The 27,037-nt window shown below is 41.7% G+C and overlaps 1 protein-coding gene across 3 annotated transcripts in view; it reads right to left on the reverse strand.

Annotated features, from left to right (window-relative positions):
• CCSER1 (coiled-coil serine rich protein 1) overlaps window positions 1-27,037 on the reverse strand; it is a 966,927-nt gene that overhangs the window by 106,065 nt on the left and 833,825 nt on the right. The gene's annotated exons all lie outside the window — the stretch shown is intronic.

Raw genomic sequence — 27,037 nt, forward strand, 5'->3', positions numbered from 1 at the left:
CAACAGTAAGAAAATGGGGAATTCTGGATGTGTCTTCAAAGGAAAATGATCACCAGTTCCCCCGATACACCTGGTTATAGTGCAGTTAAACAGGAGACCAATGCCTTCCGTAGCCCCACTCCTCTGAAGGTTCCCCTCTTTCAGAGCTGACTTGCGCTTTGAGGCAGGCCTGCCAGCTAGATTTTAAAATTCATAAGCGCCGCGGGGGGTCCGACCGCTGGGACCCCCGCAATCTCCTGCACAGGGCCACAGCTCTGCCGCGGCTCTCCCATGTAGAAGGCGTACTGGCCGCAGCACGACATTGCGGCGGACATGCCTCCTCCATGTAGTTCTATGGGAGAGGTGGGGAGGCAGTATTGGTGCCTCCTCACCTCTCCTATAGAACTGTATGGGGAGGGGGCAGAGAGGGGGCGTACGTTGACCTCTCTAGGTCAACGCTATGTGCATTAGCGCCCTCACTGAGCGCTAATGCAGGGGCCCTTTTCAGGAGATAGCTGGTGGGTCCCAGCGGTTCGGAGCCCCATCAATCATACACTTATCCCCTATCCTGTGGATAGGGGATAAGTGTTATAATGCTGCAGATGTCCTTTAACCCCTTGGGGATGGAGCCCATTATAACGCTAAGGATCTGAGCATTTTTTGCAAATCTGACCACTATCACTTTATGTATTAATAACTCTGGGATGCTTTTACTTTTAAATTTGATTCCGAGATTGTTTTTTCGTGACATATTCTACTTTATGTTAGTGGTAAATTTACATCAATATTTGCATCATTTCTTGCATCATTTCTTGGAGACAAATTTGAAATGTTAGCATTTTTCTAACTTTGAAGATCTCTGCTTGTAAGGAAAAGGGACATGTCAAATAACTTACATATTGATTCACATATACAATATGTCTACTTTATGTTTGCATCATAAAGTTGACATGTTTTAACGTTTTGAAGACATCAGAGGGCTTCAAAGTATAGCAGCAATTTCCCCCCGAAAATTTCAAAATCAGAATTTTTAAGGGACCAGTTAAGTTTTGAAGTGAATTTGAGGATCTTTATGTTGAAAATTCCCTATATTGAACCCCATTCTGAAAACTGCACCCCTCAAAGTATTCAAAACGTGTGTTAACCCTTTAGGTGTTTCACAGGAATAGCAGCAAAATGGAAATCTAAATTTTTTACTCTAAAATGTTATTGTAGCCCCATTTTTTTCATTTTTACAAGGGGTAAAAGGTAAAACGGCCCCCCAAAACTTGTAATTCATTTTCTCTCGAGTAAGGAAATACCTCATATGTGGATGTAAAGTGCTCTGTGGGAGCACTAGAGGGCTCAGAAGCGAAGGGGCGACAATGGCATTTTTGGGGGGCATGTCCCATTTAGGAAGCCCCCATGATGCCAGAACCGTAAAAAAAACACATGGCATACAATTTTTGAAACTACACCCCTTAAAGGGTAGCTCCCACCATCACTTTTTTTTCCCCTTTTTTCTGTCTCTGCCTATTATCCATCTATCCATAACCCCCTCCCTGCCTTTAATTTTTTTTTTTACATATTAAAAATGCCTTTTTGTCTGCCTGGTAGTGTGCTCACTACCAGGTAGACTTCCCCAGCAGGCACGGCGTCACTGATGCCTGCTGGGGCCGACACTTTCGCCCGTAGTTCACCTATACAGGGTGCCTCCAGCTGTTTCCCCACTGCAACTCCTAGCTTACCCTGACATTTATTGGCTGTCAGGGCATGCTGGGAGTTGTAGTGGGGAAACAGCTGGAGGCACCCCGTATAGGTGAACACCGGATCTGTGGTGGCCGCACATACCGCTCCCCGCCGCGCAGCCCGCAGCCCCCCCCCCCGGCCTTGTCGCACCGCTCAACTCACTCCCCCCCCCCCTTAGTTCACCCATTCAGAGTACCTCCTCCCCAAAGCACAGCCCGCAACCCCCCCCCAGCCCCGCCACTCCACTAAACCCACTCCCCCTCCCCACCCCCCTTGGTTCACCTATTCAGTGTCCCTCCAGCTGTTTTCCCACTACAACTCCCAGCTTGCCCTGACATCTATAGGCTGTCAGGGCATGCTGGGAGTTGTAGTGGAGAAACTGGAGGCATACTGTATAGGTGAACACGCAACTCCCCCCCCCGGCATAATACTTTACCTTGTCCCCGGGAGCCTGCGCGCATCCACTTCCTTCAAAGCGCTCGCTCCCGCCTGTCTGATTGACAGGTGGGATCGAGCACACAGTGACTGAATTTCGACTCATTGCCAGGCTTAAATGAGTCAAAATTCAGTAGTGACGTCATTCAGTGGCCAAAATTAAAAGTGATTTTAAACTGGTTTAAAATCCCTTTTTTTAATTAAAGTATTTTACTTAAGTACTTAAGTATTACAACATATCAATTTTTTGATTTCATGACAGTGCCCATTTAAGTAACATAACAAGGGGTATAGTGAGCCTTAACACCCCACAGGTGATTGACAAACTTTCGTTAAAGAGGGATGTGAAAATGAAAAATTAGATTTTTAACACTAGAATGCTGGTGTTACCACAAACTTTTAATTTACACAAGGAGTAATAGGAGAAAATGCTCCACAAAATGTGTAACCCCATTTCTCTCAAGTAAGGAAATACCTCATATGCGGATGTAAAGTGCTCAGTGGGTGCACTAGAGGTCTCAGAAGGGAAGGAGCGACATTTTGGAGAGCAAATTTTGCTGAAATGGTTTTTGGGAAGCATGTCGAATTTAGGAAGCCCCCATGATACCAGAACAGTAAAAAAACAAACAAAACAAAAAACACATGGCATACTATTTTGGAAACTACACCCCTTAAGGAACGTAAAAAGGGGTACAGTGAGCCTTAACACCCCACAGGTGATTGACGAACTTTTGTAAAATTGGGGCGTAAAATAAAAAAAAAATATTTTCAATAAATTGCTGGTGTTGCCCCAAATTTTTCATTTTCACAAGGGGTAATATGAAAAAAAGCCCCCCGAATTTTTTTTACCTCATTTCTCCGAAGTATGGAAATACTGCATATGTGGATGTAAAGTGCTCTGCGGGCGAACTACAATGCTCAGAAGCGAAGGGGCGCCATTGGGCTTTTGGAAAGAGAATTTGGTTGGAATGGAAGTTGGGGGCCATGTGCGTTTACAAAGCCCCCATGCTACCAGAACAGAATTTAATAAGGGATGCAGTGAGCATTTACACCCCACTGGCATTTGACAGATTTTTGAAACAGTAGGCTGTGCAAATGAAAAATTAAATTTTTCATTTTTACGGACAACTGTTCAAAAAATCTGTCAGACATTTATGGTGCGTAAATGCTCACTGTACCCCTTATAACATTCCGTTAGGCGTGTAGATTCCAAAATAGGGTCACATGTGGGGGGGTCCACTGTTCTGGCACCATGGGGGCTTTGTAAACACACATAGCCTTCAATTCCAGCCTAATTCTCTCTCAAAAAGCCCAATGGCGTCCCTTCTCTTCTGAGCATTGTAGTTTGCCCGCAGAGCACTTTACATCCACATATGGGGTATTCCCTTCCCAAAATGGTGTTACAAAAAATGGTGTTACAAATTTTCTCCTATTTCCCCTTGTGAAAATAAAAAATTTGGGGTAACACCAGCATTTCAGGGAAAAAAAAACTAATGTTTCATTTTCATGTCCAACTTTAATGAAAATTTGTCAAAGACCTGTGGGGTGTTGAGGCTCCCTATACCCCTTGTTACTTTCCGTGAGGGGTGTAGTTTTCAAAATGGGGTCACAAGTGGTTGTTTTTTTTTCCCTTCATGTCAGAACCGCTGTAACAATCAGCCACCCCTGTGCAAATCACCAATTTTGGCCTTAAATGTACATGTGCTCTCTCACTCTGGCTCTGGAACCATGTAGGTCGTCCGCAGACCATTTTATGTACACAAAGGTGGTATTTCCATACTCAGCAGAAATTGAATTTGAAATTTTGGGGGTATTTTTCTCCTTTTATCTTTTGTGAAAATGAAAAGTATGGGGCAACACCAGCATGGTAATGTGAACATTTAAATTTTTTTACACTAAAATGCTGTAGTAGCCCCCAACTTTACCTTTTCATAAGGGGTATAAGGGGTCAAAATTGGTAACACAATTTCTCCTGAGTATGGAAATACCCCATATGTGGCTCTAAACTGCTGCCTTGAAATACAACAGGGCTCTGAAGTGAGAGAGCACCATGCGCATTTGAGGACTAAATTAGTAATTTGCTATAGGGGCGGACCCGGATACAAGGATGGGGCTTGTCTCCACCAAAACCCTACAGCAGTGTTTCCCAAAGAGGGTGCCTGGAGCTGTTGCAAGACTCCCAGCCTGCCAGGACAGTCTATGGCCGTCTGGCAATACTGGGAGTTGTTGTTTTGCAACAGCTGGAGGCTCCATTTAGGAAACACTTCCATATGAGACGTTTTAAATTTTTATTTGAGGGGGGGACTTGTAAGGGGGTGTATTTGTAGTGTTTTACTTTTTACCATTTGTTAGTGTAGTGTAGTGTAGTGTAGTGTTTTTAGGGTACATTCACACAGGCGGGGGTTCACAGAGAGTTTTCTGCTGGAAGTTTGAGCTGCGGCAGAAAATTTGCCCCAGTTCAAACTTGTAGAAGGAAACTAACTGTGAACCTGCCCATGTGAATGTACCCTGTACATTCACATGGGGGGGGCACCCCAAACCTTCAGCTGTGGCAAAATGACAACTCCCAGAATACACTGACAGACCATACATGCTAGGAGTTGTAGTTTAGCAACAGCTGTAGGTACACTGGTGGGGAACCACTGAGTTAATAAACAGACTCTAGCTTAGTGATTCAAACCCGTGTACCTCCAGCTGTTGCAAAACTACAACTCCCAGCATGTACGGTCTGTCAGTGCATTCTGGGAGTTGTAGTTTTGCAACAGCTGGAGGCACATGGATTGGAATCACTGAGTTAGGAAACAGACTCTAGCTCAGTGTTTCACAACCAGTGTGCCTACAGCTGTTGCAAAACTACAATTTCCAGCATGCCCAGACAGTCAGGGATGCTGGGCGTGTAGTTCTGCAATATCTGGCCCTTCAGATGTGGCAGAACTACAACTCCCAGTATGACTGGACGGTCTTGGCATGCTAGGAGTTGTAGTTATGCAAAAACTGGGGAAGAATAGTTTGGAGACCACTAAGTATTGGTCTCAGAACTGTAGCCCTCCAGATGTTGCATAACTACAACTACAAGCATGCCCAGAATGTCCAGGCATGCTGGGAGTTGTAGTTCTGCAACCTATGAAGGGACAGATATTGCAGAACTACACACCCAGCATCCCTGACTGTCTGGGCATGCTGGGAATTGTAGTTTTGCAACATCTGGAGGGCTACAGTTTGGAGACCACCGTATAGTGGTCTCCAAACTGTGCCACTTCAGATGTTGCAAAACTACAACTCCCAGCATGCCCAGTCAGTCTATGCTGAAAGTTGTAATTTTGCTACCTCTGGAGGACCACAGTTTAGAGACCACTACCACTACAAAGGCTGTCTGGGCATGCTGGACTTTTGGAACTTTTAGAATGCCACAGTGAAGATTTCTTACCAGCGATCTTCACTGCAGCCTCCTCCACTGCCGCATTTTCCATCAGCACTCCTCCTGCTGCCGCCGATGCCGCTCCTGCTCAAGGATGCCGCCGCCGGTCCACCCCCAACTGCCATTGGTGGTCGTACTGACCAATGGCAGGGGATAGGAGGAGGTGGCAATGCTCCTATCCTTTAGGATGGTCAGAGCTGTTTCTGACAGCTCTGATCATCCTTATTTTCCGGGCGATTGGGTCACCAGTGACCCGATTGGTCCGCATCGCCGCAAATCACCGGTCTGAATTGACCTGCGATTTGATGTGATCGCCGACATGGGGGGTCTCAGGACCCCCATAGGCATTGCCACGGGATGCCTGCTGATAAATATCAGCAGTCATCCCGGTCTGATCACTGCCCGGCGAGAGGCGGTGATCAGAAATACGGAGGGCGTACAGGTACGCCCTCCATTCTTAAGTACCGGGACGCGAGGGCGTATCCATACGCCCTCCGTCCCCCAACATGTTAAGCATGAGACACACTGAGATGTTTTTAGGAACCTCAAAGTAGGACATTTTTATTACACAAAATTGTAAGTACACTATAGTTCCATAAATCTGATTGATAATAAGTGAATCATATCAGCCTGACTGACGTTGGCATGCCAAGCCCAATGAAGGATCTAGAGGGAGACATATCTATCACATACAGTCACTGGTTATTTGAATCACATACAGTCACTGGCCATGTGCAGTACATACAGTTAATGGTCATGTGCAGTACATCCAGTTAATGGTCATGTGCAGTACATCCAGTTAATGGTCATGTGCAGTACATCCAGTTAATGGTCATGTGCGGTACATAAAGTCACTGGTCATGTGCAGTACATACGGTCACTGGTCATGTGCAGTACATACAGTTAATGGTCATGTGCAGTACATAAAGTCACTGGTCATGTGCAGTACATACGGTCACTGGTCATGTGCAGCACATACAGTTAATGGTCATGTGTAGTACATACATCCACTGGTCATGTGCAGTACATACAGTCACTAGTCATGTGCAGTACATACAGTCACTGGTCATGTGCAGTACATAAAGTCACTGGCCATGTGCAGTACATACGGTCACTTGTCATGTGCAGTACATACAGTCACTAGTCATGTGCAGTACATACAGTCACTGGTCATGTGCAGTACATAAAGTCACTGGTCATGTGCAGTACATACAGTCACTTGTCATGTGCAGTAAATACAGTCACTGGTCATGTGCAGTACATACAGTTAATGGTCATGTGCAGTACATACATCCACTGGTCATGTGCAGTACATACAGTCACTAGTCATGTGCAGTACATACTGTCACTGGTCATGTGCAGTACATACAGTCACTAGTCATGTGCAGTACATACAGTCACTGGTCATGTGCAGTACATACAGTCACTTGTCATGTGCAGTACATACAGTCACTGGTCATGTGCAGTACATACAGTCACTGGTCATGTGCAGTACATATAGTCACTGGTCATGTGCAGTACATACATCCACTGGTCATGTGCAGTACATACATCCACTGGTCATGTGCAGTACATACATCCACTGGTCATATGCAGTACATACATCCACTGGTCATGTGCAGTACATAAAGTCACTGGTCATGTGCAGTACATACATCCACTGGTCATGTGCAGTACATACAGTCACTAGTCATGTGCAGTACATACAGTCACTGGTCATGTGTAGTACATACAGTCACTAGTCATGTGCAGTACATACAGTCACTGGTCATGTGCAGTACATAAAGTCACTGGTCATGTGCAGTACATACAGTCACTGGTCATGTGCAGTACATACAGTCACTGGTCATGTGCAGTACATACAGTCACTAGTCATGTGCAGTACATACAGTCACTGGTCATGTGCAGTACATAAAGTCACTGGTCATGTGCAGTACATACAGTCACTAGTCATGTGCAGTACATACAGTCACTGGTCATGTGTAGTACATACAGTCACTAGTCATGTGCAGTACATACAGTCACTGGTCATGTGCAGTACATAAAGTCACTGGTCATGTGCAGTACATACAGTCACTGGTCATGTGCAGTACATACAGTCACTGGTCATGTGCAGTACATACAGTCACTAGTCATGTGCAGTACATACAGTCACTGGTCATGTGCAGTACATAAAGTCACTGGTCATGTGCAGTACATACAGTCACTGGTCATGTGCAGTACATACAGTCACTGGTCATGTGCAGTACATACAGTCACTAGTCATGTGCAGTACATACAGTCACTAGTCATGTGCAGTACATACAGTCACTTGTCATGTGCAGTACATACAGTCACTGGTCATGTGCAGTACATAAAGTCACTGGTCATGTGCAGTACATACAGTCACTGGTCTTGTGCAGTACATACAGTCACTGGTCATGTGCAGTACATACAGTCACTTGTCATGTGCAGTACATACAGTCACTGGTCATGTGCAGTACATACAGTCACTGGTCATGTGCAGTACATACAGTCACTGGTCATGTGCAGTACAAACTCACAGTGAGCTTTTTACATATGCAGTAGACAAATCCTAGCACTGGCCAATTATGTAAGAAGTTCTTGGTTATTCACATCAAAGTATAAGTTACAGAACATATTTTGGCATGTTGCCTATGGCCCAGATTTTTCAAATCTGTGTAAGAGAAAAAGTGGAGTGATTTTCCCACAGCGACCAATCACAGCTCAGCTAACGAGCTCTGGTAAAGTGAAAGCTGACCTGTGATTGGTTGCTGTCTGAAAATTGCTCCATTTTTTTCCTCTCACACAGTTTGCTGAAGACTATGGGAGAGATTTATCAAAACCTGTCCAGAGGAAAAGTTGATTTGATGCTCATAGCAACCAATCAGATCGCTACTTTCATTTTTGAAAAGGCCTCTGAAAGAGGAAAGGAGCAATCTGATTGGTTGCTATGGGCAACTCAGCAACTTTTTCTCTGGACAGGTTTTGATAACTCTTCCCGTGTCCCCAAACACATCTTTTTACCTTATACCTTGATGTGAATAATCCAGAACTTCTTGCATGATTGGTGAATGCCAGGATTTCTCCATCACGAGCGCCGCCACACACAGCAGTGCTGACATGCTTCTACACCTATCTTTTATTGGATATATTGAAACATGAATACGTTTTTCTTATAAATGCTCAGCTTGCTCTTTGCATTGGTGAGCTGAAATGCCATTACATATTCCATCAGCTTTTCTAAGTTAGTAACATTTTCTAGTAAGCTTATAGCAATTCTTATATATTTACTATTGAATGGATAGTTACAGTAGTCTAAATAAGATAATACGTGAGAAGCTTTTTTCAAAATTGAATAACTGCCTAAAACGCTATAAATGAAATAGCATTTGGTCTTTTAAGAGAAATTTATGTATTATGTTTATTCAACTTAAAGCATAGAGTGCACAGCATGTACAATGAAATGACATTAAATGTATAGCACTCAGTGGCAAAACCTGTTACATAAAATTTCACAGAAAATAGGACTTGTAAGACTTTTGCAGATAAAATACCGTATTTTTCGCCGTATAAGAAGCACTTTTTCTTCCCCAAAACTGGGGGGAAAAAGTCGGTGCGTCTTATACGCCAAATACACCCCTATCGCGGCGGTCCCTGCGGCCATCAACGGCCAGGACCCACGGCTAATACAGGACATCACCGATTGCGGTGATGCCCTGTATTAACCCTTCAGACACGGCGATCAAAGCTGACCGCCGCGTCTGAAGGGAAAGTGACACTAACCCGGCTGTTCGGGAACGCCGCAATTTCACCGCGGTGGTCCCGAACAGCCCGACTGAATAGCCGGGTTAGTGCTTACAGGACACAGGGAGGGACCTTACCTGCCTCTTCGGTGTCTTCTCCATTCAGGGATCCCCTGTATGGCCGGAGCTCTCCTTCCTCGTCATCACGTCATGGCGTACGTGCGTCGGCGTGCGTAACGACGTGATGACAGCGACGGAGAGCGAGGATACCCGGCCGGCAGCAGAGACATTCCGGAGCGACGGGGACAAGGCGACAGCGATGGAGCGACATCCAGGGCAGCGGTGACGTGTCCGGAGAGGCGGGGACACGTCAGTATTACCTCCTATGCAGTGGTCTTCAATCTCGGAAGGGGCAATATCAGGCTATATTTTCACAGGGGAATGTCGGCCCGGAAAATCTCAGCAATTGGAATAGTGGCAGGGAGAGACCATGGGGGGTATGGGGGGTTTGGAGAGTTGGGGGGGATGGGGCAATTTCCCTGTTGCCCCCCCCCCCTCCCCCCCGGATTCGCAACTGGGCCCAAAGCACATCAGCCCTATAGGAGACCAGTATTATAACTGACACATGGGGCCCTGTTGCAGATTCTGCATCTGGGCCCGGAAGCTACAAGTTATGTGTATGGTCAGCATTATGTTTTTTTTACCCACCAAAAATAATCACAGTGTCAAGCTGTGTCTTTTTCTGCACATAAAAGGCTTCCTTTTATCTTTCCAAACCATAGGGATCTGTGGTAGGAAATGCCCCTAGGCACTTGAGCCCAATTTCCATATTGAAAAAGGTAAAGTGTACAGATGAATGATGAAGGTGTCTTGGGTGGGTTGGGGGTGTTAAAGAAGAGGGGTCTGTAGGGGGTGCAGAAAAATGTAACAAAGAATGATGCAGGGGTCTTGGGGTTTTTTGGGCAGATGGGTCTGGGGGTAGCAGAAAAGTGTAAAAAAAAATGATGCAGGGGTAAAGAAGAATGATGCAGGGGGTCTAAGGGGGTGGGGGTGTTAGGGCACAGGGGCCTGGGGGTGGCAGAAAAGTGTAAAGAAGAATGATACAGGGGTCTTGGGGGGGCAGAGGAGCCTAAAGGAGGACTTAGAGTTCAGGGGGGCAGAGGAGTCTGGGGGATTTAAAGGGGGAAAAATGGGTATGGAAGAGGACTTATGGGGCTGGGGGTATTTAAGCCCAATCCATATTGAGGACGTTCCGCCGACAGAAATCTGCTTGCAGCAGAGTCCAATTGTTTTCAATGGGATTCTGCGTCTCTGTGCACACTGCTAAATGCCCACAGTGGAATTCAACTGGAAGAACAGAGATCAACCCAAAGAACAAACATGTTTGGTCTTTGGGTGGATTTCCATTCTGCAGGTGGAATTCCACCAGACTACATTGTCATCTATAGAGACGGTCCCCATCCATTCAGTCCTACTGCCAACAACTTCAACGGCGGCAGCGGCGCCTGCACCAAATGTACATTCTGCTGGCTGAATGTCTGCAGTGCGGAGAAGCCATTAGCGGTCTTCAGAAGGAGGGGAACATTTTCTGGGGGAAAAGGGGTATGGGAGAGGACGGTACAAGGTTAGGATTCTGACAAACAGAAGAAATAGTGTCTGGCAATATTATTTTTAGGGGGTATGATGTCTGGCAGGGTTATAATGATTATTGTCTTCATACAGGGGATGAGGATCTGATGTCTGGGTGTCAGGCTCTGCAAAGGAAGGTGTAGCTGAAAGAAGACACAGTGTCTGAACCAGATGAAGAAGAAAAGAAAGACAACAGAGAAAACATCATGTGAGTCATTATCTGACTGTCCTATCAGAGCTGTAGTCACTTGTAAGATTTGCAGGGATGATGGGTGAAAATGTTCCCCAGTCTATGACTTTCCAGCTCTTACAAACAACTCCCATCATGCCTGAAGCTTTGCAACAGCTGGAGAGAAACTTAGCCAAGGCGATTTTCGAGTATGCAGCCCATTTCATTTTAATGGGTGTCTGACTGCAGTGACCCCCACCGAAAAAAATGGTCTGCATAGTCTAATATGCCCGGGCCTATTTTTTCTCCCAGTGTGACCCTGCATATTTTTGCAACCCTTTTTGTATCATATTAGGAGTTTTAAGTGACATCTCCTCAAAACAAAATTTCTAAAATAATTGTGGATTGTTCATGTACATTTAACTAGGTTGTATATCTTCACTGAATCATCACAAACTATTGTAATACTGGACCATACGGACAGAGATATTAATCTAAATGTGTTGGAGGGTTTTCATATTAGTATGGAATAACTCTTCTCTCTCTTTAGCAAGAAGTGTGAAATGCAGTTGACAGGCCGTCTAATATCTGATTAAAAGAATCTGAATGTAGCAAGTTCTGTTTTGCCACATGACATTAGCTGGCATTTGTGATATTTCTAGAACGTTGTGACATGGGCATCCCATGATAATTGCCATGTAGTATAATATTATGTTGATAGTTCTTAATAATGAGAGACGCCAGTAATAATATACACGGTCCACTGATTATACAAAACTAGAGCACAGTTTTTTTGTTTTTTTTAAATGGATGGTTTCATCAATAATATATATATAGAAGACCTTAAATAGCCCCAGGTATAAGACAAATGAAAATGTAGTGATATGACTTGGAGTAAGAAGTCTGATCTGCAGCATCTGCCATCTGCTTGTTCTAAATCTTATAAGCAGTATGAAATTGGAATTAATTTGTTACTGTACCTTACTGTACCTACAAGAGAGCATACTATAAGATTACATTGAATGTTCTCATGCTGTGAAAATCTAACCTCTTCGTTCAATTATTCCCCTTTCTACATCTGAAGTTTCAATTATGTTAGGAGTTGTTTCAGTGTATAAAAAGTGTTTAATTATATTTTGTCCTATAAGTTTATACATTGCAATTAAATATAATAGACCCAGATACTCCTACTGTAGCTACTCTGCAAACTAATAAAGGTAGGTTAATAACTGGTTTAAAGCAGCTAAAGAATTAGGTCATACAACTTTTTATCACTTAGAGCAATAGGGATTCTATAGAAATAACCTGTTGAACATTGAAATGCAAACACTTCTAACATTATTATACATTGGAATTCATAATAAAGAGTCTGCTAAGATTATACTGTATATGGAATGGCTACTATTCTAGACACCTGCCCCCAGAGCTGGAGATGAGCCAACCTGTAAAATCTGAATTTGGTCAGAACTTTGCTAAAAGTTTGGTACAGCTAGAACTTGAACTTCATGTCATGTTTCTAGCTGTTCTTCCGGTTTGGTTTTACATATATATTCCTGATAACTGTACCATAGAATTACACTTTCCATTAAAAAAACACATGCAACAGCTTCTGATTGTGCTACAGTAAAGCCCAGTGTAAAAGCATTTTAGAAGTTCACTTTTGATGAAATATCAATAACTGCAGGGGTCAAGTCCTACAGGAACGTGCCCTTGAGTGGAAATCATGGGCGAGTTCCTTCACTTTTTCTTCCAGGATTTGACCCCTGAATAACTGTATATAATAAAAATAGATTTTTGGTTAGGGAAGGGGAGCAATAGACAATACAGAACAGGGCACCATCCAACATTAGTTCTGGCCGGACTGCACTTTGTTTGTCCTAATACAGTGCACTCTAAACTACAGTATGTGCATTTACTATACGGATAACCCACTAAAGACAATTTGGTTGTCAGCAGGAGCTGGTAGAGGAGGCGACTTGATATGATTATCTGGGCTCCAGTCTTACAGGCAAAAAACTATATATTTTGTGAGGAATTTGACATTGTTACAAGTATGAAATTCAATGCGCATTATTATTATAAAAAATACAAATTATATAAAATTATATTTAAAAAAATTACTTTGGCATTTTAATTCAATTTGGCAGGTCTGCTTTAAAGCTAATAAACAAGGATCTGTTCATTGGAATATTCTTGCATAGTTTCCCTAAATGCCACGTCTGTCACTCTTTTTTAGGTTGCAGACATTTACATCCCCTTTACAATACACATTCTTTTTGACTGTTCAAATAATCTATACCTTTTAGAAGAAACTATACCAAGCTTGGTCTTTTATAAGACAGGTGATATTTGACCTTATGTCTTTTTCACTGTACATTGTACATAGCTATTCATTTTGCTTTTACGCTCTCTAGGCTAGGGATTTGAAGGTTAATGAAAGTATTTTATGGGAAATTATTCTGTGATAAATTATATTGAAGGAAAAAAAAACAATCATTAAGTAATAAAAAAATAAAGTAAGTGCATTAACTATATTTGGTGGTTTATTTCATAACAATGACAGTCATGCTGGAAATTTTACAGATTACAGCAGCAGATGTCTATATGCAGTGGCCCCTCAGCTTAAAATGACGTTAAAGGAAATCTGTAACTAGTGTCACCTGCACTAACCTGTTGGTACCGACAGGTAGTGAATGTGACACTGATGACAACAGTACTTACCTTTTTCCAGTCCGTGCAATCGATTTTTGGTAATCTTCTCCGGTTTCTTCAGCTCCAGGCCCGGCTTGGGGCATGGGCAGAGCTTTCTGACGTCACCGCTGCTGCTCTCTCCTGGGTCCCGCTGCTAGAGAACAGCAGTGGTGACATCACTAAGCTCCGCCCATGCCCTAAGCTGGGCCCGGAGCTGAAGAAACCAGAGAAGATTACCAAAGAATGACTGCACGGACAGGGAAAAGGTGAGCACAGTTGTCATCATTGTTACCTACCTGTTGGTAATGACTGCAGGTGACACAGGTGACAGATTTCCTTTAATATTACAATATTACAATTACAATATTTTCAACATACAACAGTCTTTTCTGGACCATTGTAACTAGACAACAACTCCACATACAATGCTACAAACAGTCTAGATCTGCCAAACATGTCAATGACTGAAGGAACTGACCAATCAGAATGGCATTTTCCCTTGTAAAACCCTTGTATTACTGAAGTACATGCACTGTCTGGTAGTGCCTCACTACAGTATAAAGAGGTACTACATGTTCTGTACTACTCTTTACCTGTGTCAGGGTTAGCTGCTCCTTTACTCACCAGGTTAGGGTAGGATCCTGAAGAAGCTCCTTTCCTCTGTATAAAGTGCTTTACAGCTCCAGGCAGCTATTTCTTATTTTTATATGTGAGGATTTACTTGATCTGTATCAGGTATCTACTTATTTTTCTTAAATCCCCACTTTTCTCTATTTTCAATGATATTTTTGTGGCTTCAGAACCAATTACCAGGTTCCCATAGAGTTATTGTTTAAACATACAATGCTTTCAATATACAATGGTTGTCCTGGAACCAATGAATATTGTAACTTGAGGGGACACTGCTATTTGGAGCCATTATCAGATCATAACATATATTAATATCCTGGATAATGCGTCCTGACTCAATGGAAAAATGTGGTCTACAAAACGCTTAAAAAGGTATAATTTAAGCCAGTATAAAGAGCACATCATAGGCATATTTATAGGCATTTGGAAGATTTTGTGACTTAACCTGTTTTGTGAGAGCCCCTTTAACTTATCTAAACTCAATGTAATCAGTGATATAGAGTATGGCTTGTGATTTCCAGCTTTTTACAACATAGGTTGGTAAACTTCTGTCACTAGGTTTGTCTATGTGTGGACACACAGTGATTTATACGTAAATGAAGCACTTTGAGCTGTGACATTGAATTAGTTTAATTTGAAATTTGGAATCCTTAACTAAACTAAATGAAATACAGAGGGTATGTGTACATATGAAATGAGACATTACATAATAAACATAGAGAAATGTTCTGAGGAATAATATAGAAGCAGGATAAATAGAGAATAGTTGGATTAGGAAGGATAGACTAGTCATTAGATAAAGGCATTAAATAGAATGGCCAAAAAGAATATGTTTAAAGGGCACATATTATTTTGTAGTGTTGGGAATTCACCTAATTTCTCTGTGGGATCAATTTCTAGAAAACTGGTACAGATTGAGAAAAGACTTGGAGATGGGCCTGGGAGGTTCAAACTATGGAGGTGGTAAGTCTTATACAATCAGAAAGGGAAACAGGTAGAATGATAGGTAGAGATAATTGATTTGGAATAAAATGTTCACAACTTTAACATCATATAGTTGATAGGTAATAACCAATAAACACAGTTCTTCTGGAATACACATTTATATTTGAACAACACACTATAAAAAATAATATGAATGAGACATTTGTGTTCTTCACATTCCACTATATTGGAAGAATTGTGCCATTAGCATCAGTTGTAGAACAGATAGAAAAATGGAACATGGTTCCATTATACATATATACCACAATGCAATTGTGAACATTGGAGCCTTATATAATTCTGGTATTTTTTCAGAAAATGTTAGGAAATTTACATGTCAATTGTAATAAAAATGCATATAATTTTCCTCTACGTGAGCCTGTTATTTGTTTAATTATTGTTTTTAGTGTAGGATTGTGGGCTCAATTTCCAGCAGTAAACATAAGAACATTGTCGAGCTCCTTAAGATGCAGTATTTTTATACAAAGAAACAGGCAGGTAGACTTTCTGATGAACATTAAAATGTATTGCCCTCTCTTATCCAGCTAAAGAGGTTAAAGGTGAAAGAATTTCTCACAAGATTTAATCCTATAAATACAAATGGAAGCTACCGCTATAGTAGCATTGAATATATTGAATTTTATATAATCACTTGCTCGAGACTCAACCAGGATGTCATATCTGTCTGCTATATCTCAAAAGTACAATAGAATAAATGTGTCAGGAGGGTAGTATTAAATGAAACAGGTGAACATATGCAATTATGATAGAACATAATTATTATATTATCCCACAGAAAACATACGGCACTAATTTTAAGTACATCACGGACTCATTGAGGAAAAGGAAAAAAAACCTGTGTTTTAAAGTTAAACACTTCTTGTATCCAAGCTATAAATTGTTCTTTGATACATTAAAATAATACAAAATTAGCATTACATTAAAGGGGCATTCTAGTTGTTCTTTGTTGTTCGTTCTGTTTACTTGTTTTCTGTCCCGTTGGTCCTCCATCACTTGCTTTCTCTGATATTGGATATGAGAGGCTCCTCTTGCGAGCTGCTAAGTGTAGATGTGTCCTCTTCGATGGGAGTACCTGCTCCTTTTCAATTTACTGTGCTAATGGTTTTGCTTTGCGTTGATGTATACTTTAATTATGGTTATTAAGGTTGTGTCTATGAATGTGCGGGGTCTTAACTCACCGTATAAAAGGTCTCTGGTGTGGAGGGAGGCTGGACGCCTGGCGGCCGATATCCTCTGTATACAAGAATCCCATTTATTAGCCCTAGATGCCCATAGACTCCAAAATAAGAGATATCCGCACATCTATCAGGCGCATGCTGTTCACAAGAAGGGAGGAGTGGCGATTGCATTTAAGAACACCCTGACGGTTACTGTCCAGCACTCTGTGATAGATGATAGAGGTCGTTTTATAATTATTGTGTGCTTACTAAACAATGTTCAATATACCTTAGGCTCCTTATATGCGCCTAATACGAAACAGTGTACCTTCCTCAGGGCATTCTTGCGCAAATTGGAATCCTTGAGAAGGGGCCACTGCCTACTGCTAGGAGATTTTAATATGACCATGTGGCCTAGTGTAGATTCTACTTCGCCCAGTTTGAAAAAAGAACCCACCGGTTTCTTCACTAGTGTGTCCCAAAATGACCTATATGATGTTTGGCGTATATCCCACCCCACGGAAAGGGACTTCACCTTCTTTTCTCATGTGCATAAGATATACACCAGAATAGATTACGCCCTTACCTCCCACTCTCTCCTATCATTGGTTTCAAAGGCCCAAATTATGCCCATAGAATGGTCGGACCACTCCCCCATAAGCGTAACCATTAAAGAATCGCATAGCCCCCGCCCGACCTATATTTGGAGACTTAACCCACTAATACTCCATAACCCTGAATACTCTGAAGCGACCAAGTTGGCGGTTGATGCCTACTTCCGCATTAATGATACTGGTGATGTCACAGACCCCATGCTTTGGTGTGCGTTTAAGGCTACAATTAGGGGCCACTTTATTAGCCAAACAGCCTATGACAGGAAGCTCCGCCAGACCACAACACTAGAACTCCAACAGCGCCTTGCAGAATTACATAGGCGCAATAAGACCTCGTACTCCCCATCACTAGTAGAGGAAATTTCACAGGTCAGTGCTACCCTAAACTCCCTCTCTTTACACAGCTATGAGATGGCACTGAGAAGGCTCAAAATGACATGGTATTGGCAAGGTAATAGATCTGGCTCTATACTGGCTAAACAACTTAAAAAACGTCAGGATAAGGGGAGAATTCCCTTCCTTACTAAATCTGATGGTTCTATAGTTACTGACCCTCAAAGTATAGCTAATTGTTTTGCAGATTTTTATAGCAAATTATACAATCTTCAACATGACATTGCTACTCCACAGCCTGATGAAGCAGTTATCTCTTCTTTTCTGTCCTCTATGTCCCTCCCCTCTCTGTCCTCGGACCAGGCATCTGATCTTTGCTCTCCCTTCTCCACAGAAGAAATTCTTGAATGTGTGCGTTCCCTCAAGCCCTCGAAGTCACCTGGCCCTGATGGTATTACAAATGAATTCTATAAGCGATGTAGCTCCCTTTTTGACCAGAGCCTTTAACCATATTAAGGAGAACGGTGTGCCCCCTAAAGAGATGTTGGATGCTCTGGTCGTTACCATACCTAAACCTGGTAAGCCATTGGACTCTACCCTAAACTACAGACCAATATCTCTCCTAAATAGTGATATTAAATTGTATGCCCTGGCTCTAGCTGCTAGGTTGAATAGGGTTCTGCCGGACCTAATTCACAGGGACCAGGTTGGCTTCGTCAAGGGTCGTCAAACGGTGGATGGTACGAGACGCTTTCTCGACATCATCACAAAAGCGCATTCCGATGGGACGCCTTCTCTCTTGCTATCCCTTGATGCGGAGAAGGCGTTCGATCGAGTGCACTGGGGATATTTGCGAAGTGTGCTGCGTAAGTTTGGTTTTCCCCACTCTTTGGAATCCGCCATTATGGCACTATATACGCTCCCATCTGCTAGAATTTACACGATGGGTACCCTTTCTAATAGTTTCTCACTTAGCAATGGGACTAGACAGGGGTGCCCACTATCCCCTCTTATATTTACCTTAGTTATGGAGCCGCTTGCTCAATCCATCAGGGACTCCCCAGACATTGCGGGCATTCAAATAGGAAAAGTAGACCACAGGATTGGCTTGTTTGCCGACGATGTTATCATTAGTCTCTCCAACCCCCTGAGCTCTTTAGGCCCAGTTATGGCTATTATTGATGCCTTTAGCCGAGTTAGCTTTTATAAGATTAACCCCACAAAGTCGTGTATCTTACCATTGCAGATACCCACTGAGCAACAGAGAGTGCTACAAGCTAAATATCCCTTTCAATGGGTCACTGACCAGATTCCTTACCTGGGCATAGTCCTTACTGCGTTGCCTGATAAGACAATTGCTTCTAATTTTGCTGTTGTGCGGTCCCAGCTTACCAAGGAAATTGATAACTTCTCCAAGCTTCCTGTCTCATGGGCGGGACGTGTTGCCACTGCTAAGATGATGCTGCTCCCTAAAATTTTATATTTTTTTAGATGCCTGCCGATGATAATGCCCGCCTCCTTCCTCTCACAACTACAGAGAATGCTCTTACGATTTATTTGGGATGGCAAGCACCCTAGGGTTGGTGCGAATATATTGTATCGCCCCGTGCATGAGGGGGGTATGGGGGTGCCCAACCTTAAATTGTACTATCACGCTGTTCTACTCGATCAGCTTAAAAAATGGTGGTGGCAGGACGCTCCCCCCCCTGTGGGTAGATATTGAAGCTGCTGTCCTCAATGTCTCTAATTTTAATAACTTTCTCTGGGCATTGCGCTTTAACCCTACCTTTACTCCCTCTTCTCCTTTCTCCACTATTGCGGCTGCTATTAGGTTGTGGAGTAGGGTGGCGCGGATTAAAAGTCTTTGTCCACCTAGAGTGAAGGATATTCCTTTAGCTGCTATAGGAGACTATCTTCTAGATATAGATTTTAAGCCCTGGATAGATGCGGGCATCCTCACTGTGGCATTGATTAGCGATGCTAATGGGCTGATGCCTTTCACTGATATTGTACGCATGTTCTCTATATCACAGAAAGACTTTTACAAATATTTGAGGCTTAGACACTTTTTGAGATCTCTCCCTTGGGATAGCTCTCGGCCTCGCACTGCGTATGAACATCATTTCCTGTGCAGGGACTCCTTTACTAGGGGTATCTCCCTTGCTTATGTAGCTTTGACTGAGGCGGAGGGGGAAATGATCAGTACGTTTAAATCCAGGTGGGAGGAGGACCTGGCACGCAGATTCACGGCTGAGCAGTGGAGTTTTGTCTTTAACATGCACAAAAAATATTCTAAATGTGTTAACCATTTCGAAGCTTCCAGGAAGCTCCTATACCGATGGTACTACACGCCGGTTCGTCTGGCTAAAATATACCCTTGGCGATGTAACCGGGAAAGTGGTACCTTGCTACACGTGTGGTGGACTTGCCCGTTAATTGCACCTCTTTGGACCAAAATTAAAAAATTATTGGACAACCTAGTGGATTGCCCCTTCTCATGGGGCCCAGAGAGTGCGCTACTATTCCTGTCCTTAGAACAAGTTCCCCCGCATTATATGACCATTTTATATCATATTCTGACAGTTGTGAGGGCGCACATTGCTCGGAGGTGGAAGTCGACTGAGGTGCCGGGTCTTCCTGCCATTCTGGCGGAGGTTCATAGTAACCTCGTGTTGGAGGGATTGATAGCGAAAAGGTGTGGGGCTTCTAATAGCCGTATAGCTACTCTGTCCCAGTGGACGGATAGTTGTTCGACCCCAGTTAGGGTCATAGATTAGCTAATTGTGTATGCATGATGTATCTCACTCTGATATGTGTATTATGATTATGATTGTATTGGTGGTCTCTCATTCCTTGTTTTATACTTTGTATATTGAGGACCTTACTGTTGTTCTGATGTTTGTGCTCCTTTATTAGGTGCATAACTGTACTGGTTTGTGTTATATGAAAATTTATAAATAAAGTTTAAAAAAAAAAAGGGGCATTCTAGTAAAAAAAATTACATTTTTTTTATATCAACTGGCTCCAGAAAGTAAAACTGATTTGTAAATTACTTCTATTAAAAAATCGTAATCCTTCCAGTACTTATCAGCTGCTGAAGCTGAGTTGTTATTTCTGTCTGATAACAGTGCTCTCTGTTGACACCTCTGTCTATCTCAGGAACTGTCCAGAGCAGAAGAGGTTTGATATGGATATTTGCTCCTACTCTGGACAGTTCCTGAGACAGACAGAGGTGTCAACAGAGAGCACTGTTGTCAGACCGAAAAGAACAACTCAAGTTCAGCAGCTGATAAGTACTGGAAGGATTAAGATTTTTGAATAGAAGTAATTAACAAATCTGTTTAACTTTCTGGAGCCAGTTATAAAAAACAAAATGTTTTTTTACTGGAATGTTGTTGTGTCATGGGCTACTTTTAGCACTGATGATTTTCTGGGCTGGCAGAACGGCAACATAGGGAACCTATGAAAGCAAAATAATGATTGATATGATTAAGAGGATCAGCATACATGATTTTCCTCTGCCCTCAATTACGGCTGGTGATCTTAAGGACACAACTACTGCACAAGCAATCACTGTCATGTACATGTATGTCAGAATTGAGAAATGAAGGGTGCTGTTGTGTGAACATTATCAAAAAGAGGTCACAGATCACAGCTCTGTTTCTAACAGTCCACAATGGAAATACACTAAAGTAAACAAACCTGAAGAAAATAAATCCCAGGTACACACTACCCCAAAAGTAGTGACGAGTGAATTATTGTTGCTGTCACTTTAATAACTACAGTATTTGCCATCTTGGGTCAATATTAGCAACTGGTAACTTTTCAAAACTGTAATGCTGAATAAATGTATTGCATTTACTTCAAAGATATTTATGAGCAATATCATGAAATAAAGTGTTGTTAGATTTCTGACTTTATACTCATTAACTTTTAAGCTGTTTTTGGATCATGTTCTCAAAAAACCCAAGGGCAACTAAATTTAATTAATTTCCCTATAGAAATAATTTCATTTTTCCTGCCATATTGTTCAGATAAGATGATCCATCTTTTCATTCTCTTTTTTCCCTCTACTCTTTTAATTATAGGAGTGAATTAGTCTTGGTGTGTCTCCTGTGGAAAAATACTGACTTTTACTCCTAAGCTCTGTTAGGTTTCATTTTGCTACTTTTTATGGACATGCTAGTAGGGCACATTTTTCTGTAGTTAATATGAATAGCCATAAGAACTTGCCTGTATAAAAAACAAATTGTATACACATACAAGGAGAATTATCATTCTTTTTCAAACGTATGGCTTTTATATGACAATTTTTTTAACTTACTTTTGCTTGCATGTGACCTATTTATCAAATAGTTGCAAAAACTTCATAAATAAATTGCACATAAGCAAAACCCGGGAAACCCACTTACAAAAGCATTTTTTAAAGAAGAAAAGTTTGCCCTTATGTTTATAGCCAAAGTTTTGTTTCTACCCTTTATTACCAGTAGCATTGCTAGAGAGTGACAGAGAGGTGTACCGCAGCGGGTGACACCCTGACTGGCCTGCCTGGCACTAAACAGCTGCACTCCAACTATCCCGCAATAACCCATTCATCCTCCTAAGAAATTAAAAAATATTAAAAACATACTATGCCGCACCATGAATATCCGTACTCTGGAGTTTTTTTTGTTTAATTTTGAGCTGCATTTTGTGACGTTGATGGGCAGAGTCTTGCGTTGCTGCGCTGAGGCCGGAGTTTACGTCAGGAAAGAAGACAGCGCAGCACTAACAGGCACATAAACAATAGTGAAGCCACAAAAAATAAAAAAGGGTCGGTACATTACCCACCCGAAAATGTGCATGAAGCTGTATTATTACTATGGATGTTTCTTTTTTTAAGGAAAAATTTTAGTGCCACATATGGGTTATTTACATAGTCTGTAAAAATTCTCACACAATTATTTTGTGCCTTATTCTATTTTAACACAACATTCATTTTAATATTTAGTGGGTACGCCAGCATGTACGTGTCCTAAAATTAACAAGGTGTGCAGCGTGTATTTTCAACCTTAACATTAATAGCGTTATTAGTTATATAATAATTTTTTTCTATAATTAGCATTAATGTAGCAGCTTTGTTTCATGATGCAGAACAAGAACAGTTGTTATAGTGGGTGTTAATTTCCTTTTCTGCAGACATATGCACTTTCTGTAAGCCAGGTTGGACCTGGAATACATATGCAACTTTTAAATGGTGATGCAACTTTTTTTCTTCATAAAAAGCGACTATCGCATTTGATAAATATATGACCACTGCAAAGTAAAAAAAAAAATTTAAGAAACGTGCTTTGGAATAAGCAAAAATCTAAAAGCATGTATAGAAAAACTTTTTTACGCAAAAAAAAAACAACTACTACGGAGCTTCTCCTTCATAATATTTTGATGCCTTGTTATAATACAAAAATGAGTGTCTATTTCTCTTTCCACATAGATTGCTTTCTCTCTTTAAAGGGATTATCAACGTTACAAAAAAAATAAAAAATACTCCACATAGCCTGGATATTGCTTACTATGGCCCCGTTCATCCTTGGTACCAATTTTACTGCTGCTCATTGTCCCTGTTTTATCATATAACCTCCTGCCACACATGAAGAAAGCTTTCCCAACAATCATTCTCATGACTCCCAGGAACCCTCCCACTTTCTCAAAACCCAGTCCAGCATTACGTTGAGACAAAAGGAGCATGTAATATGCCGGCTCTGCATTACGCTATCGCTGCTGCAGCCTTTCTTAGCCAGGCCCACATGTACATAGTTTAAACAAGTGATCTTGGTCTTCTGTGAGGGGGCAAAGCAGTGAGCAGGGACAGGAAAAAATCCCCCCTTCTGCTGGTGAGTACATCTGGATCTCAGAAACAGTGCAGCAAAGCCATCATCTCCAGTTCCAAGATGTCTTGCCATCTTGTATTATTTGCAAACAAATAATCCTATGATACTAAAGTTGTACAGCTCACATGTAGAGAATAAATGATAAGCTTGTATATTAAGGTTACTATAAACACTACCCAATGTGTGAGAGCAACAAATAGAGCAAAAAGATGGAAAACAGTCCTTCTAGGTAAAACTTAACTCCTTTAGGACTGAGCCCTTTTTCACCTTAAAGGGGTATTCCGCCCCTAGACATCTTATCCCCTATCCAAAGGATAGGGGATAAGATGTCAGATCGCCGCGGTCCCGCTGCTGGGGACCCCTGGGATCCCCGCTGCGGCACCGTGCTATCATTACAGCACAGAGCGAGTTCGCTCTGTGCATAATGACGGGTGATGTGGGGGATGGAGCAGCGTGACGTCATGGCGCCGCCCCTCATGACATCACGGCCCGTCCCCTTAATGCAAGTGTATGGGAGGGGGCGTGACGACCGCCACGCCCCCTCCCATAGACTTGTATTGAAAGGGGCGGGCCGTGATGTCACGAGGGGCGGAGCCGTGACGTAACGATGCTCCGGCGCCTGTACTGCCCATCATTACGTGCAGAGCGAACTCGCTCTGTGCTGTAATGATAGCGCAGTGCCGCAGCGGGGATCCCAGGGGTTCCCAGCAGCGGGACCGCGGTGATCTGACATCTTATCCCCTATCCTTTGGATAGGGGATAAGATGTCTAGGGGTGGAATACCCCTTTAAGGACTAAGCCCTTTTTATACAATTCTGACCACTGTCACTTTATGCATTAATAACTCTGGGATGCTTTTAGCATTTATTCTGATTCCAAGATTATTTATTTTTTTTAGACATATTTTACTTTAACATAGCGGTACATTTTTGTTGTTACTTCTTCCTTTGCATCCTTTCTTGGTGAAAAATCCCCAAATTTCATGAAAATTTTGAAAATTTAGCATATTTCTAAATTTGAAACTCTCTGCTTGTAAGGAAAATGCACATTCCAAATAAATGATATTTAGATTCACATATACAATATGTCTACTTTATGTTGGCATCGTAAAGTTGACATGTTTTTACTTTTGAAAAACATCAGAGGGCTTCAAAGTTCAGCAGCAATTTTCCAATTTTTCATGAAAATTTTTCAGGGACCAGTTCAGTTTAAAGTGGATTTGAGGGGCTTTTATATTAGAAATACCCCATAAATTACCCCATTATAAAAACTGCACCCTCAAAGTAATCAAAATGGCATTCAGAAATTTTGTTAACCCTTTAGGTGCTTCACAAGAAGAGAAGCAAAGTGAAGGATAAAATTCAAAATCTTAATTTTTTTACTCTCGTATGTTCTTGTAGAGCCAAAAGAAGAGAAATCCCCCCCAAAATTTGCAGTGATTGCCGACATGGGGGGTCTCAGGACACCCCTCTACGATGTGCCGGGATGCCTGCTGAATGATTTCAGCAGGCATCTCAGTCCAGTCCCCGACCGGCTAGCTGTGGGAACCGAAATTCCCACGGGCATACCTGTACGCCCTCAGTCCTTAAAGTCTCTAAAACAGGGGTGTACAGGTACGCCCTTCATCCTTAAGGGGTTAAAGAGTACCTGTCACCAAATAAACTGTTCTCAGCTACCTCAGGCTATGTTCCCTAACTACCCATAACATCCCTCCTGCTTTTAGAAACAATTTCAGAGCTTTAAAAAGCTGTGTATCATACGTTTCTTCTTAATCGCAATTTCTCAGCAGGAGAAAGTGGGCATTTTCCAGCAGGTATGACATCACTGAAGCCTGCAGGGGGACCACTTCCACCCTAACATGGTTGCAGGGCTGTGATGAATAGAAGACCTCAGGCTCTGTGCATGTTTCAGTCTGTGTTACTATCAGGGAGGTTCTGTGGAGCTTTCAGTCTGTGTAGCTTCCTGTGAGAATCTGTAGAACTTTCACTTTCTGTGCAGCTGAAAATACACACTTCCTGAGTATGGTCTCCTGTCAGGCCGGGAGGACACCAAACTCTTTGTATCAATTGTGGCAGGGAACACAACAGAGTCACCTAGTAGCTGCTTTTTCTATTACATTTTAAACATATTTATAATGATAATTTTAAAAGCAGGTGAATAGGAATGTGTCTGATAATTACACAAGGAACACTATATTAAAAGTTTTATTTGGTGACAGGTAATTTTGGCCTTTATGACCCAGTCTGTTTTTTTCAAATCTGACATGTGTCTCTTTAAGTGGTAATAACTTTGGACTGCGTTTACCTGGCAAAGTGATTTAGAGAATTTTTTTTTCAAGACATATCGCACTTTATATTGGTGGTAATTTTTTGTTGATACATGAAGCGGTTTTTGTGAAAAACTAATATATTGTGAAAAACTGGAAAAATTAGCATTTTTCTATATTTGAAATTCTCTATTTGTAAGAGAAATAGTCATGCCAAATAAATGTAGTTATTAATTCACATTCATAACATGTCTACTTTATAATATTATAGAAATTTTTTTAAATTTTTTACGAAAGTTCAAATTCACATTTTTTGAGGGACCATTTGAATTCTGAATATATATGTGTGTGTGCATATATACATACATATACATACATATATATGTACAAAAAATAAAGAAGAAGCAGCACAACCAAACAGGGCAACAAAACCCCCCTAGATCCCGAGGCAAGATGGCTGGCTTTTAGTCATAGCCCATATCTTACCGGGCGCAGCTGGATGCCGCTAGTAGCGGCCAGTATCTGCATGACGTCAAGGGTCAAGAAAACCTTCCCGGTCATGACGTACATGTATGTCATGGGTTGGGAAGGGGTTAATCTATGCTTGTGACCAGGCTATGGTAGTGTGTCAGGGAAATGTACAAATGTAGTGTTGATCAATAAAATAAAGTAGAGAAAAATAATAAGATACAATATGTATGTTGTGGCAACAATAGAATAATCAGGTGACCTACTTAAAAATATAACATAATGTGTAATATATATATATATATATATATATATATATATATATATATATATATATATAAACTGTAGTATTAGAACAGTATATTTTAAAACAGAATATAGAAAAGAGTAAGTATATCAAAATATTTATATTTAAACCATATAAATTGAACTTAGATCCACCGCAGGACCCTTGAGGTGGCCTGAGTTACCAAATGATAGGATAAAATATAGTTTTCCGCCTTTGATAACATGATACATTTTGAAACCACATCCTGTGGTGAAACCAATTATTTTGGTAAATATCAAATAAGCAGTCCTCAGGGTCTTGCGATCCCTGGTTTGCTTAACTTAATGTCCTGATCGGTGCTATGCATACATGTTTAGTTGGTATCATGTGCTGAAAAAAAAAAGTATAAAACCTTCCCTTATAACAGCATAAACATATCTCAAGTAAGAGCTTGTTGGGCTTGTAATTGTGTCTGTTCACTGCACTGGGACACATACTAGATAGCAAAATTCAGATTGTACTTTGTTCTGTAGCACAATTAGGTTATATCCAGATGGATAATTGTCACTACTTTAGTTGACTGTATGGTTGCCGGAGCATGTCGTCGCTCTGTATGATATTCTGAGTTGTT

Source organism: Hyla sarda, chromosome 1 (genome assembly GCF_029499605.1).
Source record: "Hyla sarda isolate aHylSar1 chromosome 1, aHylSar1.hap1, whole genome shotgun sequence".
Taxonomy (NCBI): domain Eukaryota; kingdom Metazoa; phylum Chordata; class Amphibia; order Anura; family Hylidae; genus Hyla; species Hyla sarda.